Source organism: Macaca fascicularis, chromosome Y (assembly GCF_037993035.2).
Source record: "Macaca fascicularis isolate 582-1 chromosome Y, T2T-MFA8v1.1".
NCBI classification, from domain to species: domain Eukaryota; kingdom Metazoa; phylum Chordata; class Mammalia; order Primates; family Cercopithecidae; genus Macaca; species Macaca fascicularis.
In genome coordinates, this window is record NC_132903.1 from 12,513,502 (window position 1) to 12,535,420 (window position 21,919).

Genomic DNA, 21,919 nt, shown 5'->3' on the forward strand with positions numbered 1-21,919 from the left:
TAATTCTCCATAGTCCTTCTAAAACACAGATCAAAACACAGATGTTTACAACTCCAGTCCCTATTATGAGTCTAGTTCCCAGTGGGGACCTCATCCCCATTCTGGAGATGGCTTTCTGACTGGCAGGGAATTTGTTCCTTTCTTCAGTTGTCATTCTATCATTTACTTGACTAAGACACCAGGTATCACCCAACTCTCAGGTTGCAGCTAAAGCCACATTCTTTTCATTAAAGGTCAGGGTTGTATCTAACAATAGCATGACATCTCTCCAAGTGAGATCGAAGGTTTGCCCTAAACCCTGTAGGACATCTATATACCTATCAGGATCATCTGATAACTTCCCCACGTCTGCCTTGATCTGCTTTACATCAGAGGGAGAAGGGAACATGTACCTGGGTTGGGAAAAATTTCCCTCCCTCTACAGCTTGAAGGGGGCATATCCAATAGCCCAGGGGTTTTTGTGGTCCTTTGGGAGATTTCTTTGCTTATTTCCTTCTGGGTAGTGGAGATTAGAGGAGGTTTACTATTAATAGGAAGGGAAGCTCTAAAGAGGTTAGGATATGGGGGTAAGCTGAGAGGTCCCCCTGTGGGTTGTAAAAGGCAAGTTTTGCATAGTTGTGGATTCTCTTTCAATGAAAAGAAAGCTTGGATGTAAGGTATTTCACTCCATTTGCCTTCTTTCTTACAGAAAAGATCAAGCTGCAGGATAGTGTTGTAATTTGTATTTCCTTCAGATGACCATTTTTCCCCATCAGAGAGAGAATACTAGGGCCAAGATGTAGGACAGAAAAAAAATGAGCCACCTCTTTTTCATAGTTTGCAGGTCAAATTTGTCCCAATAGCTTAGGATGGATTTCAAGGGTGAACCTGTTGATATCTGAGTGTTTCCCTTCTGAAAGACAAAACTTTCTTCAGTTTTGGCTTGTTTCCTTCTCCCTCTGCCCAAGAAACCACAACGGTCCCTGGACCCTGATGATAAGAACAGTTGCACTCACTGATGCAGCAGAAACTCTAGTTTTCCTCCTAGACCACAAGGAGGACCGAGTAATGTCAGATTTACTGGCCCTTACTGATGTATTCTCAAAAACCCGCACCCTTGCCTGTCCTCCTAGACCACAAAGAGGACCAAGAAATATCGGATTTAGTGGCCCTTACCAATGCATTCTCAAAAACCTGTTAGAGTCCTAAGCATTCTCCTGTTAGTATTGGGACTTTACCTCTGTTCTATAAAGATGCTATGCCCCAAAAATGAAGTGGAAGGCCAAACCCTGAGGGAGGGGAGGAATCTCCAGAGTGGGAAGAGTGTTGTCTTTTTGTTCTCACTTATATGAATAGGAAGGATATCATTTCTGAAGCTCCCCATATCCTAGCTTCAGGAGTAGTTAGGCCTGCTTGTCTGAGGAGGGATCCAAAAATTCCAGATAGTCCTCCCTGTAACAGGGGTTGGGGCAAAAAATATATCTTTCTGATTAGTGAGACTGGGTTGCAAAAGAAGGGAATACAGTCTTGGAGTTTATACTAGAAATCATTCTTTTAGGAGAAACTAGAAAAGCACCAAAGATGGAGTGGTTTTCAGAAGCGAGGCTAGCCTTGGAATAGAGAGGTGAGATGAAGTTTGTCTGACAGGCGTTAGGACCCAGGAGGCAATGGTCAGGACAGATAGGATAGATGGGCGAGTCTCACTCGGGTGGCACCACTTTGAGAGTTCCTTTCATGGCCACAGGGTGAACCAACTTTCTGTGGGGACCCTGAAACTGAATGGCTTTCCTCTCTGTTGACCCTCAGCTTAGCCCAGAAGTACAGGAAAAGCAGAAGCTGGGTCCAGGCAAACTAATATTCCCTATTCCAAAGAGTCGAGGGCTGTGAGAGAGCCCTTTCCCAGAAAGCCTGACACCCATGTCTTTAGTCCAGCACCCTTACTAGTTGCTTTTAACTGGCCAACAGTTGCCCAGTATTTTGCCTCCTAATTCTAATGAAAAATAGGAGAGGAATAACAAACAAAAGGGGGCCAATGGTACTCAACATTTAGTGATAGTCACATCTGGGTCACCAAAATTTGTCCAGAATTGGTTCCTTCTATGCGTTCTTGATCTTGCTGACTTTAGGAATGAACCCGCAGACCCTCACGATGAGTGCTACAGTTCTTAAAAATGGTGTCTCTGGAGTTTGTTCCTTCAGATGTTCAGATGTGTTCAGAGTTTCTTTTTTCTGGTGGGTTTGTGGTTTCACGGACTGCAGGAATGAAGCTGCAGACCTTCACAGTGAGTGTTACAGCTCTTAAAGCTGGCATGTCTGGAGTTGTTTGTTCCTCCCAGTGGGTTTGTGGTCCCACTGACTTCAGAATTGAAGCCACAGATCACAGTGAATGTTACATCTCTTAAAGGTGACACATCTGATGTTGTTTGTTCCTCCTAGTGTGTTCATGGTCTTGCTGACTTTAGGAGTGAAACTACAGACCTTCGCAGTGAATATTAGAGCTCAAGAGATAGTACAGACACAAAAAGTGAGCAGCAGCAAGATTTATTATGAAGAGCAAAAGAACAAAGTTTCCACAGTGTGGAAGGGGACTTGAGAAGGTTGTTGCTGATAGCTTGGATGGCCAGCTTTTATTCCCTTATTTGGCTCTGCCCACATCCTGCTGATTGGTCTATTTTACAGAGTGCTGATTAGTCCATTTTTACAGAGTGCTGATTAGTGCATTTACTTTTAGATAGACACAGAGCACTGATTGGTGCCTTTTTACAGAGTGCTGATTGGTACATTTACAAACCTTTAGCTAGACAAAGAGTGCGATTGGTATGTTTACAATCCTTTAACTAGATAGAAAAGTTCTCTGAGTCCCCACCTGACTCAGAAGCCCATATGGCTTCACCTCTCACTGGGGTTGTAGGTGCCCACTGCCATAGCTGATGAATTTTATGAATTTTTTAGTAGAGATGGGATTTCACCATGTTAGCCAGGATGGTCTCAATATCCTGACCTTGTGATCTGCCCACCTCAGTCTCCCAAAGTGCTGGGATTACAGGTGTGAACCTCTGCACCCAGCCCTGAGATAATGAGTTGTAACTTTAATGTGAATTTTAACTTTCCTAAGAAAGGGAAGGAACTAACTATAAAAGGAGCTTGTAAAGAACATTACAGGCAGAGGGAATGGCATAAACATAGTCTCTCAGATGAAAATTGGTGGAGCTGGATCCTAGAGAGGAAGTTGAGAAATCACAGGAGAGAGGTTGAAGAGAAAGAAAGGCCTATTCATATATGTTTTTGTGGGGCACGGTAAGGATCCAGGAATCAATCCAGAATTTTAAGAAAGTGATGGTGTATTGTGACTTGCATCCCACAGTGTTACTATGTGGTCAGAGGATGTATTTGCAAGACTTGAGAAAACCATTTGAGTAACTATTGCAGCCACTGATGGGATACAAAAGTATTCCAGATATGATGGTCATGTACATAGAGACTTATATAGACAAAAAGATGGACTGGAAATTGCGGATGTAGTGGATTTGTATGATAGCTTCTAGGTGTCTGGCTTGAACAACTGGATAAAAAATAGTGGTGCCATTTACTGAAACAGAGAATATTCATAGATAATTAAATGAGTGTTTTGAAGTAAGTGTACTAGTTTGTACATGTTGAGTTTGAGATTACTGTGAAGAATCCTAGGAAAGATTTCTCATAAGGATTCAAGTATATAAATTTATAGCTCAGTGGAAGGGGCTGAGCTGAAATGCAGAATTCCAAACATACGGTAGTGTGAAACAAAAACTTCATGAGACAAGCTTCAATTAATTTAGAAAATTATTTAACCAACATAAAGAAAATATCTGTGACACAGCCTCAGGGAGGTCCTCATGACATGTGCCTGAGCTAGCCAGCTTACAATTCTATATATTTTAGGGAGATATAAGACATAAATCAATACATGTAAAATGTACATTGTTGAGTCAGCAAAGACAGGACAAGTGGAAGCAAGGACATTCAGGTAATAGGTGGACTCAGAGATTTTCTGATTGGCAATTGGTTGAGTTATTATCTAAAGACCTGGAATCAATGGAAAGGAAAGTCTGGGCTGCAATAAAAAGTTATGGAGGACAAGGTTTTATCATGTAGATGAGGCCTGCAAGCAGCAGGCTTCAGAGTAATAGATGGTAATTGTTTCCTATCAGATTTAAAGAGTCTGTTTTAACAGTCTTAAATTCTGTGTTGATGTTAATGGTAAAGAGACGTGTCCAAGTTTCCCTTCCTATAGTAGTCTGAATGAGTTTTATAGGTTAGCTTTGGAATGCCATTGGCTGAGGAAAGAGTCCATTCAGGTGGTTGGGGAGTTTTTTAGTTTATTTTTCATTTACATTGTGTATTTACATAAAGAGAATAGAAAAGATCACTTAGGAAAGGTATTTCAAAAAATAATATAGGAATACTAACAGTAAATATTTATAAGAAAAAAGACATACATCCTATTGGTGTTTATTTAAATCACATTAATCCCTTTATTTAAATACCTACTGTAAATTAAAATTAAAATTAAAAATCTCCACAACCACCTGAATGGCCTATACCTGACGTAAATGATGAGTTAATGGGTGCAACACACCAACATGGTACATGTATACATATGTAACACACCTGCACGTTGTGCACATGTAGCCTAGAACTTAAAGGATAATAGTTATTATAAAAGTATAAAAGTTAAAGTATAATAAAAAATACATACATACATACATATGTATATAATCTTAATGCACAATGCGTGTTACCATCTGAGTAACACGCCTGGGTTAACACCTGGGTATTTTACACCCAAGCAGACTCATAAGTTTTACTTTAGGCCTGTTTGTGAGAATTATCAAATTATTGAGTTGCTTCTTAAGTATGCTTTTCTTTTGTTTAACTTAGGGGACTTTAAATAAATTAGTTTGATATGATTTGACTCTTGCCCTCACTCAAATCTTATCTCAAATTGTAATCTCCACATGTCAAGGGAGGGACCTGAAGGGAGGTGATTGAATCATGGGGGTGGTTTCCCCATTCTGTTTACATTATGAACAGTGAGTTCTCACAAGGTCTGATGATGTAATGTATGTTACAGTTTAGACATCATAATCTTATTTTGAGCCAGATCGTTAGGCTATAACACACTTACTGTCTTCATAAATGATGTTGGAGACTAAAATTTGAAGACAGTAGTTGTTTATGCACTTCCTGTGATACTAAAGATAGGCATTGATAATAACAAATTTATTAACTATGTTGTGAAATTTTATGGACAGAATGCTGACAGGAGACATAATATCATCAAGGTTCAGTAAGAAAGGTGAGCACCAGGGATAAGACAACATCCACACCTCTTTGTTTAGGACAGCCCCAGAAAAATTCAGAGCACAGAGAACAAAAACATAGTTAGTGCTGCCAGAGTATCTAGGAATATTGTGCAAATAGAAAGCAAGTGTGTGCTGATAATTAACCTTAAAAACAGCCTTTAAAACAGTAACATTTGTCTGGAAGTTTGGAAAATGGAGTAGTATCAATGGTAATTGTTTCCTATCAGGTTTAAAGAGTCTGTTTTAAGTCTTAAACTCTATGTTGATGTTAACAGTAATGAGACGTGTCCAAGTTTCCCTTCCCAATTAGAACAATTCTCTATATTTTTTTTAATTCCCTGTAACTGTATATAAATAATTTTATTTTACTTAGCTGGATATGTTACAGTTTTAAAATAGTTACCAAACTTGTGGAAATGTATTTCTTTTTGCACTTTTTTTTTTTTGAGACAGAGTGTCTAATTCTTAGGCTGGAGTGCAATGGCATGGAGTGTAGTTAGCATGAAATCAGCTAACTGTAACCTCTGCCTCCTAGATTCAAGAGCACTAAGATTTCCACGTCATGATTTCAAGCAATTCTCCTACCTCAGCCTCCCAAGTAGTTGAGACTACAATTGCACACCACCATGTTCAGCTAATTTTTGTATTTTTAGTAAACATGGGGTTTCACCATGTTGACCAAGATGGTCTCTATCTCAGAACCTCCTCTCTGCTGCTGAAAGTTAGTCTAGGAAATTAGATTCTGAGAACTGGCTGGTTACATGGTGGTTGTTTATATAAAATGAATCATGAGGTGCCCACAGTGGCTGCAAATGTATACAGGTACATGCTATATTTACAATGAATATTCAATGAACTGTAAACACCATAACCAAATTGCACACCCCAGTTATATTTCTTACAAGTGCAGAAAACATGCTAACCCATTCAAATTCAAAGAATCAACTTAGAGGCACAAGGAACAGCAAAAGTGAGACTTAAATTTAAAGTATCTGAGAAACATGCTCAGTTTCTACTAAAATACAAAAAATTAGCCAGGCATGGTGTCATGTGTCTGCAGTCCCAGCTACTTGGAAGACTAAGGCATGAGAATGGCTTGAGCGTGGGAGGCGGAGGTGGTGAGCTGAGATCATTTCACCATGTTGTCCAGGCTGGTCTCTAATTCATGATGTCAGGTGATCTACCCATCTTGTCCTCCCAAACTGCTGGGATTACAGGCTTGGGCCACTGTACCCAGACTCTTTGTACTTTAATATGAAATGACACACCATCTTTACTTTCTAGAACTTCATAAAGAATATTCTACTGTCATTTTAAGATTAAAAAGTTGTTAAGTAAGAAAGTAGCAGGCTGGGAGCATATTCTTGTAGCCCCAACTACACCACTTGGGAGGTTAAGGCAGGAAGATTGCTTGAGCCCAGGAGTTTGGGGCCACAGTGCATGATAATTGTGTCTGTGAATAGCACTCCAGGTTAGGCAAGATAGATCTCATTTCTTAAAAAAGAAAGAAAAAGAAAATTGTAAATTAGATTTTTAGAAAATATGATGACATGATGTTAAGCATGTGAATTCAATGTCTCAAACAGCAGCATAAAGAGATAGATAGAGACTGAAATGTAGGGCTCATTTACTGTGTGTAAATCAGCACATGCAACCATTTTCTTGCCAGATAAAACAATCTCTCTCTTTTTCTAGTAGCTTAATATGTTAATATTACTGTGAAAGTTTCTTAAGCAACAGTTTTCATCATCATAATATATTTTAGCTGGCCCTGAATATATCAAGAGCCCTAGGACATAGTATAAGTATGTCCTTACATAGATATGCATTATTCTGCTCATCACTCATAGCTTGGATGGGATGATATTTTCAAAATATCAGTAATCTACACAGTTGGCTTGCTACTGTTTATAGTTATTTAAGAAACACTGTATCCTAAAAGGTGTGTGCTTGTGTGTGTGTGTGTGTGTGTGTAATTTGTCCAACATAAGGATTTTGTTTCAAGAGCATGATGAATAATGAGAAATTAAACTAGCTGTAGGACTCACTTAGTCCAGAGATTTATAACATTCTTCGGTTATCTTATCTTGGGAAACAAGTCCAGAAACACCAGTGACCAACTCTGACCAGGAAGAATAGCAACTAGGCAAGAAGGTATTCTCTTCAAGGTGTGGATTGTTCAGATTAAGCTTATGAATAACACCTGCTCTGAATAATGCCTCTATGTATGGATATTCTTTTTTGAAGGGGCTGTTTATTCCCTTCTCATTCTGGATTTTACTCAGGAGTTTTATCTCATGTGTAGAGAATCTCATCTGAACCAAGTGCCCAGGGTGAAGAGAGAGGAGATGCAGACACACTTTTCCAGTGGGGCAGGTCTGAGCAACAGCATCTGAAATGTTCTTTAGGTAACTGGAATCATGCTGTGGTGCCCGTCATCACCTCTTCACTGCTGTTGAAAGTTAATTAGTCTAGGAAGTTAGATTATGAGAACTGGCTGGTTTTATGTTTGTTGCTGACATAAAATGAATCAGGAGGAAAACTCTGTCTCAAAAAAAAAAAAATAGATAATTTGGCTGCTAAGCTCTTTCTATTAATAAGTGAAAGCAGGAAGCCTCAGTGAACATTCAGATCTTGCAAAATCTCACTATTTACCCATCCATAGGATCACATATTTTGGTTGCAAAGCAAACCCTGGGTTCATTTGCTGTATACTTTCTCCAATATCACTCAATTTTTTTCTATCCAAAGAACTAACTAATAACAATAGGCAAGATTATTTGTCATAAATCCAAAATATGGTTAACATTATAATAAAAAGTAAGTGAAAACACTATGAGATATGAAAATTACAGTCTCCATAGTATATCAGGATATTGATAAACAGTAATTTACTCATATAACTAATAATTACAAAACAGTATGATACATTGCATTAGTAGTGGTAAGTTTAGGCATTATTCAAAGGTGTTCATATGAACATTAGGAATTTTGCATAATATTATTCTTATCCACATATCAATACTATGTATTAAGCTGTCACAATCTAAAAATACCTAACATCATTAAATCAAAATATGAAATATGATTTTACATACTACTTATACATGAAGTCATTTATTCTACGCTGAGAAGATCAGACAGGGTTCAATTAAGTGATTAATAATACATTAATACGCATTGGATGTTGGATGTGTTTGTTTTGATTATTTTTAGTCTTCTGGCTCAAAAGAGCATTACATTTTCTTTAGAATTATAAAATAATTTTGTATTAGATCTATGTGGGAAAACTCTGAAAAATGAAACAGCAGAATTTCCCAGAATTTCTAAATCCAAAAATAGTAACAGTAACAGTTTGGGTAAGGAGATCTTAATGTTCACATCCAACTCTAATCATGAGTTACAGGTCATCTGAGATCACTTAATGCATAAGTAGGCACATTCTTAGAGTCTAGGTCATTCCCAATTATCCCGACATTGCAATATGTTAGAGTTGCCTACAAATGATGTCTTGTCCAATTCTTTCACTTTACAGAAGAAGACACTAAACACTAACTCAGGTCTACCAGCTGTTTTTGGTTTGTTTGCTTGCGGGGTGGTTGGTTTGTATGTTTTTAGGGAGAGTCCTGCTCTGTCATGCAGGCTGGTGTGCAGTGGTACCACCGTGGCTCATTGCAATTTATGCCCCTTGGGCTCAAGCAGTCCTCCCAGATAAGGCTCCAGAGCAGCTGGGATTATAGGTATACCATGCCATCACACCCAGATAAATTTTGAATTTTCTGTAGTGACTGGATTTTGCTATGTGGTCCACAGCAAAACTTGGGCTCCTGATTGCTCTTAATGTTCTTCCCATGTTTTCTTTGAAAAATTACATGGAAATCAGCTAATTGGCTTAAAAATTATTTTAACTACACTGAGAAACTAACAAAGATATTGAAAATAATTGATAATAATTTTTGAGAAAATTCTCTTTTGTGGTTGGAATAGAAGTCAATTGACTGGTGTGTAGTCAGCGTGTCTTATATTTTGCAGTTTTAATACCACCTTTTTTAAGGAAAGAAACTGGAATTTTTAATTAAAACTACTTAAAAATCAATACATCTTACCTATAACATATTAACTATATGATAGATTGTCATACACAAATATTAATAACCTTTATCTTAATGAGTTAATATTTACTTTTAGGGGTTTACTGTGCAATTATGCATATTTTAAAAAATGCCTGATGTAGCAATGAGTTTGTTAAAATAGTGGGGGGGGGGCTTTCATAAAATTTTAGTGTGGAAATGTGTATGAGTGTTGTGAATAGAATTGCTGGAAGTGAGGACATCATGAATGTCTAACCAACTTTCTTCATTTTGAGAAATTCACAAAATCAATCTCGTAATTAGGTACCTACTTTTCTTAGGGATATTATGAATGTCTCCTAAAATCTGGTATACTCTGCTGATTGAGATTATAAATGCCTTATTTGCCTTGGTAAGGTGTTTCTTTCTGAGACCACTGTACAGTAAACAGATTAGATGATACAATGCTGATGTAACACTACAGAGAATATATTGTTTATCAGCAACATCCACACTGCATCTCTCTTCCTCCTGCTCTATTTGATGACAAAACAACAACAACAAAAAAGCTGCTTTGTGATGTGAGTGACATCCCAACAAGCATAATGATTAACAATAAATAATTCCTAAACTGCTCTGTAAGGAGTTATCAGTCAGCTGCCAGCCTTCTGATATGCTGAGGAGATTTGGAGACTCTAAGGGCTGGAGGTGAAAGGGGTACAGACATTAGAGTGATTTTATGAGCAATATGTGGAAGAACAAGGGAGGGAGATCACAGAGCAGACTGCTTTAAAACAGTGCAGTAAGAATTCAAATATCAAACCAAGGTTATTGCCTTTAAGATTCTTGTAAACAATGAGCATTTTGTGTTTCTATTGTAATTTAAATATGTCATGTCAATGGGTTTAATAAGTCTACTGGGTAGAGATGCCAAAGCTAAAAATATTTGAAAAATCAGATAACTTTTTTATGCCAAGCAGTGCATTAGCACTTGCACATGAAAATTGATGCTCCATTTCACAGTGAAGGTAACTGAGGTGTAGAAAATTTAATCATTTGTTCAGAATGTCAGAGCCAAGGGGCAAACCATATTTTTTGACTCCAATCCAGTACTTACTAGATGATAAATTTATTCTTCCTTTGTAGCCATTCAAAGTAGATCACATTCACATAAGTACATACTTTTCTGTTTTGAGTTAGGCTATGGAGCAAATTTCACAGAAAGATTGCAGAAAATTGATATGTTAGGACTTTCTAGTTTGTTTTCTGTTCAATGTTGCTATACCATGTTCATGATGGAAAAGAAACTCCCTAAACTGCATTCATGACCAAAAACTCTGAAGCTTACCTTGGGGAAAAAGAAAAAAAAAAAAATTGTATCCTATTGTAGTACTCAAGGATAATGACCAAGATACAGAGAAAGACCTGGCTCACCAGAGCCAGTCACAATATGGTAGAGCCTAATGCCCCTGTTGCTTCTGCGCTGTAATGCCCACTGCTACCATGGGACTGGCTGTGTGATTAGTCCATAGTCTTCAATATGTGAAAATATTTTTTGGTCATACATTGGTGAAATTTCTGAAGGGTGGTAGAGATTACTGCCAGGCATACCAAGATATCTATGCAAACTCAGGCACTGTAGAAATTCACTACTACTCCACCAGGAAATCCCCATGAGAGTGGTTAACCTAGAGGCAGGAGTGTTCAATTGACATCAACATAACATTTTACAAGAGTACAGACCTATTTGGGATAAACCTCAGTGCACGTTCTTTCTCAGTATTACTAGATTGAATAATTGTTGCTTATTGTTAGCAAGTTCATTTGATTTACCATTGCTCCCAACTTTATACTCAATGCCCTAAGAATTTCAAGGGGAGCATATTAAAGTAGACCTTCATTTTTTTGCATCCTTTCTGTATTCATTTTTACAAATTCTTTCCAAACTCTAATAAGTGTTATTAAAATAAAATTTAAAAAATGACTCAAATAAGCTGCCCCGCTCCAGTAGGAATCACTTATAAGATCATGAAGTTTCTTATTAGACACAATACAACTAGTGCAACCTTAAACAATTATAGAGAAGAACTTAAGAAGTATGCGGTCACCTCATGGAAAGAGTATGTGAAGGAGCTTATGGCACTATTCTTGTGGAGAAAGAACTTGATTGTTGTTTTGCTTTTCATTTTGTTACTGGCCTTGGGAGAGCTCCAGTTCTTTTTACTGTAGCATTAACTGAAAGTGGAAGGAAATGTGAAGACATCGTATGACTCATAAGACAGAAATGTAAATTTTAACAGTGAACAATTTTTGTGTTTGGAGTAATATCATACTAAAAATGTCGCTGTGCTTCAAAGACTCCAAGACTCATAAAATCAATTGCCACATTTAATAAAACTGGAGTGCCTAATGTCACATTTCCTTGGAAGTGGAACTTGAGGCAGGACTTAATTTGTCATACAAATTTGCCAACATGTTGGTTTGGTGGACGACTCTAATGAAGCTTCCATAGGAGTACTGATGAGAGTTTACCAGGCCACAAGCTATGCAGAATTGGCAACCTCCATGTTTGAGTTATGATCAACCTATTTGCACACTTGACAAAAAATTCTTACTGAACAGCTAAATGCTTTTAAATAATTTATATCAATTCCTGAAATCATGTGATTTTTTTTTTGTTTATATCTTCCCATGCCAGAGTCTTATCAATATATGAGAAATTGAGGAAGATTAAATACCAAAATACCTACTATAATACTTGTGTATTTTTGGTGTCATATAGCACTAAAATCTCAGGAATAAGAACACTTAGACTTGATGTGGTTTACACCTTCAGTAATTTCAAACATTGAAAGTAAGGTTATATGGTTATTTGTCTACTCTGTTTATATCTCCCACATTCATACCAGCATACATCAGATTTATTTAAAAATTGATTTAAAAATTTTTTTACCAAGACTTACAGTGATTATTTAATGTCTTTTGATAAATCTTATTTTACGCTATTACCAAAAATTCCATTTTGAAAATCTACATTGTAGAGGAAATATCTTTAATGTCTTCAGGCAGAAATGTCTTACAGGTAATTAAGGTCTGTACTCTTTGGTACAACCTTATAGGAAGGACCTGAAAAAGGAATAGGAGAAAGTTATTAATTATTTTTAATAAAATATAACTTTTATCTTGTGAAAAATATGTAGAATATGATCATTAATTAGTAATTATTTTTAAAAGGTATACATGATGTTATTGTTACTGAAACACTTCTTAATCATAACATTTCTGAAAATCTTGTAATATTTTTCCATACCTACCAGAAGTAATTTTTGTTTAAAGTGTGATTTTTTTTCCTTCTTTTCCCACCCTCCCTTAACAAAACAAGAAGTGGGTTTCTACTAGAGAATTGAGAAGACATCTCATAACTTACATGGCTTTTGAGCTGTGTAACTTAGTTTTTGGATACTTGATAATTTGTTTTATTACATAATTGATAACATGGTAATATAGTAAATATTAATTCAACCATATATTTATAGTATCTGGGGATGTGTGGTTACAGTTCTATAGGAGAAATAATTTGTCTTTATTCACCAGCTTGTAAAACTTTCATGTGAGAGCTTCAACATCTAAGTAAATAATAAAATACAAAAAGGGACTAATATCAAAACATTTACCAAATGCCCAATATGTGCTCATCATTTAGGTTATTTAGGCAGAACAATAAACAAAATAGAAAAGGTCCCCTGTATTCTCAGAATTTGCATTCTAGTGCAGGAAAATGGAAAATATAACAAAAAAACAAGGTAAAATAATCTGAGATAATCATGATAGGTGTGAAGGAAATAAAAGACTACAATAGACTACAGAGATTAATTGCAATAGCTTAGATTAAAATTTATGTAACAATACAGAAAATGAAAGAAGAATATCATAATCACATCAAATGTAAGTGAATTAAATTCTACTATGAAAAGGCAGAGATGAGAAGCTTGAATTGAAAGGCAGAATTTGAAAGCTCAGATTAAAATAACAACACCCATCTATATGCTGCCTTAAAAGATTCACTTTAGATATAAGACAGAAAGAGGCTCAAGGGTAAGTATGGAAAAAAAAATATTCCATGCAATTGGCAATCAAATGAAAGCTAAGATGACTATTTATTGGCACGCAAAAGAGACTTTAAATTTTAAAAAGTTCAGGAGGTTAAAAGGTTCTATCTAGCAAGAAAATACAACAATTATAAAGCTATACATAGCTAACAACAGAGCCTCAATTTATGTGAAGCAAAAATGCACAGAAATGAAGTGAGATATAGACAACTTTGTAGTAATTGTTGAAGATTCCAGTACTCTACTTTCAAAAATCCCACACCTCAGGCAGGGAGGGGCTCAATGCTCTAGCTGCAAGGAGTGGAAAATTGGATTAAAAAAGAAGCAAGTCTAAACCTTCTGCAGTATTCAAGGGACCCACCTCACACGTAATGCATTTATATGTTATTAATAACAGCATCTGTTATTTTTTGACTTTTAATGATATGTTGTGTGACTGCAGTGAAATTATATTTCACTGTGTTTTTGACTTGTATTTCTCTAATAATCAAATGTTGAGGTTTTTTTTTTTCATATGCGTGTTGACCATATTTATGTCTTTCTTTGGAAAGTATTTGTTCATCCCTTTTGCTCGCTTTCTAATGGGTTTTTGTGTTACTATGTTTTGGGTTTTTTTCTTTTTTTTTGTAGATTTGTTGAAATTCCTTATATATGCAGGATACTAGATCTTTATCAGATGCCTAATCTGTAAAATTTTTTCTCTCAACATGTAAGTTTTGTGTTTCAATAGTTTATTTTGCTGTGCAGAAGCACTTTGGTTTAATTAGATTACATTTGTCATTTTTTGCATTTGATACAATGGCTTTTGGCATCCTTTTCCATATGGTATTTCGTATGTTGTCTTCCAGGGTTCTTATCCTTTTAGGTTTTACATGTAACTCTTTAATCCATCTTTAGTTGATTTTTGTATCTAGGATAAGAAAGAGGTTACTTTTAATCTTCATATGGTTACCCAATTATTTCAGAACCACTCGTTGAATAGGAAGGCTTTTCCCTATTGCTTGATTTTTCAGGCTTGTCAAAGATCAGAAGGAAGTAGGGGTGTGGCCTTATTACTGGGTTATCTGTTCTGTTTCACTGGTGTACATGTCTGTTTTTGTACTAGTATCATGCTGCTTTGGTTTTTACAGCCATGTAATATAGTTTAAAGTCGGATAGCATGATACCGCTAGCTGTCTACATTTTGCTTAGGATTGCCTTAGTTATTCAGACTCATTTTTAGTTCCATGTGAATTTTTAAATAGTGTTTTTTTATAATCCTGAAAAGAATATTGTTAGGAGTTTGACAGGAATAGTATTGAACCTCAAAATGACTTGGGATGTATGACCAAATTAATAATATTGATTCTTTCATTCTGTTAGCATGGAATGTTTTCCCATTTGTTTATGCTATCTCTGATTTCTTTGAATAATGTTTATGATTGCTGACATCTTTTGACTTCCTGGTTAGCTTTATTCCTAAATATTTTGTTCTTTTTTGTGACAATTGGGAATGGAATTGTATTTCTTATTTGATTTAGCTGTTGGTGTATAGGAATTTAGCTCTTGTGTTTAGCTGTTGGTGTATAGGAATGCTAGTAGTCTATTTGAAAATGTAGATTTTGGATCCCAAAACTTCGCTGAAGTCTCTTATCAGCTTAAGGTACTTTGGGGCAGAGACTATGGTGTTTTCTACATATAGAATCATTTCATCTACAAACAGAAATAATTTGACTTCCTCTTTTTCTATGTGGATGCCCTTTATTTATTTATCGCACCTGATTGCTCCAGCCAGGACTTCCAATACTTTGTTGCAAAGAAGTAAGATTGGTAAGAGTAGGCAACCTTGTTTTTTTTCCCCCCTTGTTTTCAACAGGAATACTTCCAGCTTTTGCCATTCAAGTATGATGTTGGCTGTGGGTTATTCACAGATGGCTCTTGTTATTTTTTGGTATGTTTCATTAATACCTAGTTTATTTAGAGTTTATAACATGAAGGTATGTTAAATTTCATCAAAAGCCTTTTGCTTATCTGTTGAGACAGTACTGTACTTTTTGTCTTTAGTTCTGTTTATGTGATTAATCAAATTTATATATTAATTCAAGCTTCTTGGATAGATTAGATGGTGATTTAGCAACCCTTATAAAATACCACATTATAAATTAAACCACTGGTAAAACTGATGAACTAGTTAATTTAACTGTCCAATTATCCTGCACTATAATAAAAAATACATCTTCAGCTAGGTAATTTACAGTTAAAATTACTAATCTCACAAACCTCTCAGCCCCAGAAACAATACTAAACTCTCAAATGCCAAGGACTGTTCCTTTCTGTTCTATTACTACTGTGAAAAAAAAAATCTGGACACCTTAAATTGAAATGCTTTAAGGTACAAAAAAAGCAATATTGGGATGATAAAATTCAGAAAGACTAGAAGTGCTGCAAGAAAATTAACAGATTTTAACTCTCCCAATACTCCACCTTGACAAACTGATTGGGAGAGGTTGATATAATAATGAACAATGATTTCTCCACTGTCTGAAAGATATCAGATCAACTGTACTTATTATAAATCTCACTTTATTTAGAAACTCTATTACTTCAAGTAAGAAAAAGATTAATATAATGGGGCTGTCTAATAAAACTATGTTATGATTTAAATCCAAACATACCTTACTGGTTCATCAGGTTTGGCATTCCCCCTGAGGACTATAAATGTGACACACTCACTTGATTTTATGAGTTTCTAATATTTCCCCAGGCATCCTGTCATTTTTATAGTTAATGACCTCAACATCATCATAAAATGTATAGGTGTATTACATCAAAAGATAAATTTTGTTGGTGAGGGGAATTGGACTTCAGGGATCAGGAAAAAAACTTAAAACATCTTTACTAGGCCCCACAGTTTAGTATTTGTAGTGTTAGAGCACCATCTTGTGACTAGAGAAATGAACTAGAGAGGAAAAATAAAGTATTGAAGAAGAGAGAAAAAATGGATTAAAGATTACAAGCTGTAAAACTCATTTTAGTCTCACAAATTTTTATCTTGTCTTCCAATGTAGAACATTTGCCTAAGGCCATTTCTTCTACTCATGGCCTCAGTCAAATATAGATGAGAAACAATACTCTTAGTCCTGCAACAAAGTTTGAGATAAATGCATAGTATTAAACAATACCACAATGACAGGAAGCCACTGGTGGAGTTGCTACTATCATACAAAACCATCTCAAAACAGGGCTTATTAATCCCTCTAACTGCCTTTGCAACACCTCCATCTTCCCTGTAAAAACAAAACAAAACAAGTGGGAGAAGACGGAGATTTTTACAGGACTTAAGGGCAATAAACAGTATTATAATATTCAGGTACTTAGTAGTTACCAATCCACATGCTTTTCTGTTGGCTTTACTCATGACCAGTCAGTGCTTTTCAGTTGTGGATCTCTGTAGTGATTTTTCAAATGATGTATTTCTGTGGATTCCATGAGTCAATATTTATTTGCCTTCTCTTGAAATGAGTAAGAACCAGCAGACAGGCTCTTACTCAGTAGCGCTCGCCACTTCTGTATTTTAGGGGACCCAAAAGAGTGCTTTGGGGAGGGAAGGCATGGAATGACAATTGATTTCTCCTCCAAGTCTGTCCCCTGATATTGGTGTTGTCCCTTTAACATGGAGTCAGAGGAAATGCTGGCACTGTACCCACACCTTATTTGCCCCACAAGAGAATTTGCTGCTCTGTGCTCCTTTCTCTGTTAAGCATGATCTGCCCTGAGGATTAATTCACCGGCAGACCCAAAACATCCATGGAACCCACTCATCCCTTGTGCATGGCGAACTCAGAGTGGATTGTGAGCTATGTTTGTGTGCATCCTGGCAATTCAAGGGAGGAGGATCCTGGAGAAGGGCATTGGCACCACAGATGTGCATGATGCCATGGCCTGGGGTTTCCAGACAAACAAATGGCTGTGGGGCCCCACACAGCTCATGCAACTCCATCCTGGCAGGTCTGCCTCCCTTATCGGCCTTGACAAGACCAACTTGTTAGGCTTGTCTTAAGCCACCTGTCATTGATAGTTGTTTCAGCCCAGATCATTAAACTGTTTCAGATATTCCAGACCATGGGATGGCCTGGAGAGAAGCTATGGTTGATTTTCAGGCCAAATTCTTCCCAATACAATCCTGAAGAAGGAAAGGCACCCAGCTCCTGTGCCAGTACACAAACGCTTTTCACATTTTTCTCAGTCACTTCTCTAATGCTTGAGCTTATGCCACAGATCTCAACTCAATACCCTGGGCAGTGTGCTCAAGTCCTGAGGAGTTAGTTATACTGGGCCTGTACATTTTTTTCTGACTCCTTTGAGTCAAGCACCCACAGTGATGGGGGTGTGAATGGCTCCCAGGCTGCTAAAGAAGTACTCAGACAGAGCAGTGAAAGCTGTACTGTAGGTATGCTTCTGTGGGAGAAGCCAGGCAGACAGTCTTGAGAGCAGGCACCAAGAAATGGGGAATGTGGATGAGATGAACCTTTGTCCAACCTGCTTTCTTCCAGCTCAGCAGAGAACAAGAGCTCTTGCCACTCAGCACAAGATGGAGAGACTTTGGGGATGAGTACCTATGGTTTTGTTTTGCTGCAGCTAAACTGTGCAGAAAAACCTCTGGACACAGAATGAGTTGAAGCTGTGTCTCTCCTTGTTCTCTTGGTGACTCTGCCTTGCATTTCAAAGCTCTACGGGGGTAACAGGAACCCCTGTAGCTAGGATCTCAGAGGTTGATAGTAGACCTCAAAGGGGCCCTCTTACCTTGGGCCCCTTTAAGGGGCTGGGGAACAGTTCTGGTGCCCAGCAACTCCTGGGAGACTTTATAGGTTTGTCTGTTCAACCACAATGTCTACATATCTATGAACTTTTAGCATTTTCTCTCAAATGAGCTGTTCAAAGTGTTATGGTTTACTCAATATTTTGCTTCCTCTCCATGAAAGAGGCACTTTTCACAGTTGCATCTAGTGAGCCATCTTGTCCCCTCACCCCAGACAAGTTTGTTTGTCCCTTATATCACTTAAGTACTCCTTGTTATTTAGCCCACTAAATTATTATTCTTATTATGGTAACATTTACAGATGATAAGAAATGTAAAAGTTTATTTAACAAAACCAGAAAATAAATAGTGCTATCAGAAACTGGGGTGTGCAGAAGGAGGAGGAGATGGGGAGATATTGATCAAAGGATATAAATTACAGCTAAATAAGAGAAGTAAGAAGGAGGAGGAGATGGGGAGATGTTGATCAAAGGATACAAATTACAGCTAAATAAGAGAAGTAAGTCCAAGAGATCAGTTGCACAGCATAGTAACTATAGTTAATGCACAATATTATTAATTGAAAAATGAAAAAGTAGATGTTAAGCTTTATTTCAACAAAAATAATAAATATTTAAGGTAATAAAAATATTAATATTTAATTAAGTTAATAGAATAGTTAATGCAATACAAACATTAATTATCTAGATGGAACCAGTTCATAATGTATATATTCTTCAAAATATTTTTCTATCTTTAAAATAAATAAATAGCTATAGTTAAAAAATAAATAAGTGAAGAAAAATAAAATTCACATAACAAACTTCAACATGTAATTGAAGTGTATAATTGAATAGCACTTGGTACATTCATGCTGTATAACTATCACCATTATCTAGTTCAAGAACGTTTTCCTCAGCTCAAAAGAAAATCCCAGTCCCATTAAGAAGTCATTCCTCATTTCTTCTTTCTCTTATCCCTGATCACCACTAATTTGCTATCTGTATAGCCTTGCTGACTCGAACATTCTATGTAAACGGAATCATACAATGGCAACAAAAGTGTCTGTTCATATCATTTGCCTGCTTTTTGACGGGGGTGTTTGTTTTTTTTCTTGTAAATTTAAGTTCTTTGTGGATTCTAGATATTAGCCCTTTGTCAGATGAATACATTGCAAAATTTTTCTCCCATTCACTCTGATAATAATTTCTTTTGCTGTACAGAAGTGCTGTAGTTTAATTTGAGCACATTTGTCAATTTTGGCTTTTGTTACCATTTTTTGGTGTTTTAGACATGAATTCTTTGCCTATGCCTACGTCCTAAATGGTATCGGGTTTTCTTCTAGGACTTTTATGGTTTTAGGTCTTATGTTTAAGTCTTTAATATATCTTGAGTCAATTTTGCTATAAGGTGTAAAGTAGGAGTGCAGTTTCTGTTTTGTACATATGGCTACCCAGTTTTCCCAATGCCATTTATTAATTAGGGAATCCTTTCCCCATTGATGTTTTTGTCAGGTTTGTCAAAGATCAGATGGATGTAGATGCATGGTGTTATTTCGGAGGCCTCTGTTCTGTTTTGTTGTTCTATATATCTGTTTTGGTACCAGTACCATGCTGTTTTGATAACAGTACCATGATGTATTGGTTACTGTAACCTTGTAGTATAAAGTCAGAATAAAGAAACATAACGCCTCCAGCTTTATTCTTTTTGCTTAGCATTGTCTTGGCTATGCGGGCTGTTTCTTAGTTCCATGTGAAACTTAAAGTAGTTTTTCCAATTCTGTTAAGAAAGTCAGAGGTAGCTTGATGTGGATAGCATTGAATTTATAAATTACTTTGGGCAGTATGGCCATTTTCACGATATTGATTCTCCTATCTATAAGCAAGAATGTTTTTCCATTTGTTTGTGTCCTCTGTTATTTCCTTGAGCAGTGGTTTGTAGTTCTCCTTGAAGAGGTTGTTCTTTTTTTTTTTTATTTTTTATTATTATTATACTTTAAGTTCTAGGGTACATGTTCATAGCATGCAGGTTTGTTACATATGTATACTTGTGCCATGTTGCTGTGCTGCACCCATCAACTTGTCAGCACCCATCAACTCGTCATTTACATCAGGTATAACTCCCAATGCATCTCTCCCCCCTCCCCCCTCCCCACGATAGGCCCGGGTGTGTGATGTTCCCCTTCCCGAGTCCATGTGATCTCATTGTTCAGTTCCCACCTATGAGTGAGAACACGCGGTGTTTGGTTTTCTGTCCTTGAGACAGTTTGCTTAGAATGATGGTTTCTAGCTTCATCCATGTCACTACTAAGGATATGAACTAATCCTTTTTTATGGCTGCATAGTATTCCAGGGTGCATATGTGCCACATTTTCTTAATCCAGTTTATTGCTGATGAGCATTTGGATTGGTTCCAAGTCTTTGCTATTATGAATAGTGCCACAATAAACATACGTGTGCATATGTCTTTGTAGTAGCATGATTTATAATCATTTGGGTATATACCCAGTAATGGGATTTCTGGGTCAAAATATTTCACTTCTAGATCCTTGAGGAAACATCACACTGTCTTCCCCAATGGCTGAAGTAGTTAACACTCCCACCAACAGGGCAAAAGTGCTCCTATTTCTCCACATCGTCTCCAGAATCTATTGTTTCCTCACTTTAATAATCGTCATTCTAACTGGTGTGACACGGTATCTCATTGCAGTTTTGATTTGCGTTTCTCTGATGACCCGCGATCATGAGCATTTTTTCATGTGTCTATTGGCTGCATAAATATCTTCTTTTGAGAAGTGTCTATTCATATCATTCACCCACTTTTGATAGGGTTGTTTGATTTTTTCTTGTAAATATGTTTAAGTTCTGTGTAGATTCTGGATATTAGCCTTTTGCCAGATGGGTAGGTTGCAAAGATTTTTTCCCAATCTGTAGGTTGCTTGTTCACTCTGATGACAGTTCTTTTGCTGTCCAGAAGCTTTTTAGTTTAATTAGATCCCATTGGTTTATTTTGGCTTTTGTTGCCATTGCTTTTGGTGTTTTAATCACGAAGTCTCTGTCCATGCCTATGTCCTGAATGGTATTGTCTAGGTATTCTTCAAGGGTTTTTATGATTTTAGGTCTACCATTTAAGTCTTTAATGCATCTTGAATTAATTTTTATATAAAGTGTAAGGAAGGGATCCAGTTTCAGCTTTCTACATATGGCTAGCCAGTTTTCCCATCACCATTTATTAAAAAGGGAATCCCTTCCCTGTTGATGTTTTTGTCAGGTTTGTCAAAGTTCAGATGGTTGCAGATGTGTGGTATGATTTCTGAGGGCTCTTTTCTGTTCCATTGGTCTATATATCTGTTGTGGTGCCATTACTATGGTGTTTTGGTTACTGTAGCCTTTTAGCGTAGTTTGAAGTCAGGTAACTTGATGCCTCCAGCTTTGTTCTTTTTGCTTAGGATTGTCTTGGCAATGCAGGTTCTTTTTTGGTTCCACATGAATGTTAAAGTAGTTTTTCCAGTTCTGTGAAGAAAGTCATTGATAGTTTGATGGGGATGGCATTGAATCTATACATTACTTTGGGAACTATGGCTACTTTCACAATATTGTGTCTTCCTTTCCATGAGCATGGAATGTTCCTCCACTTATT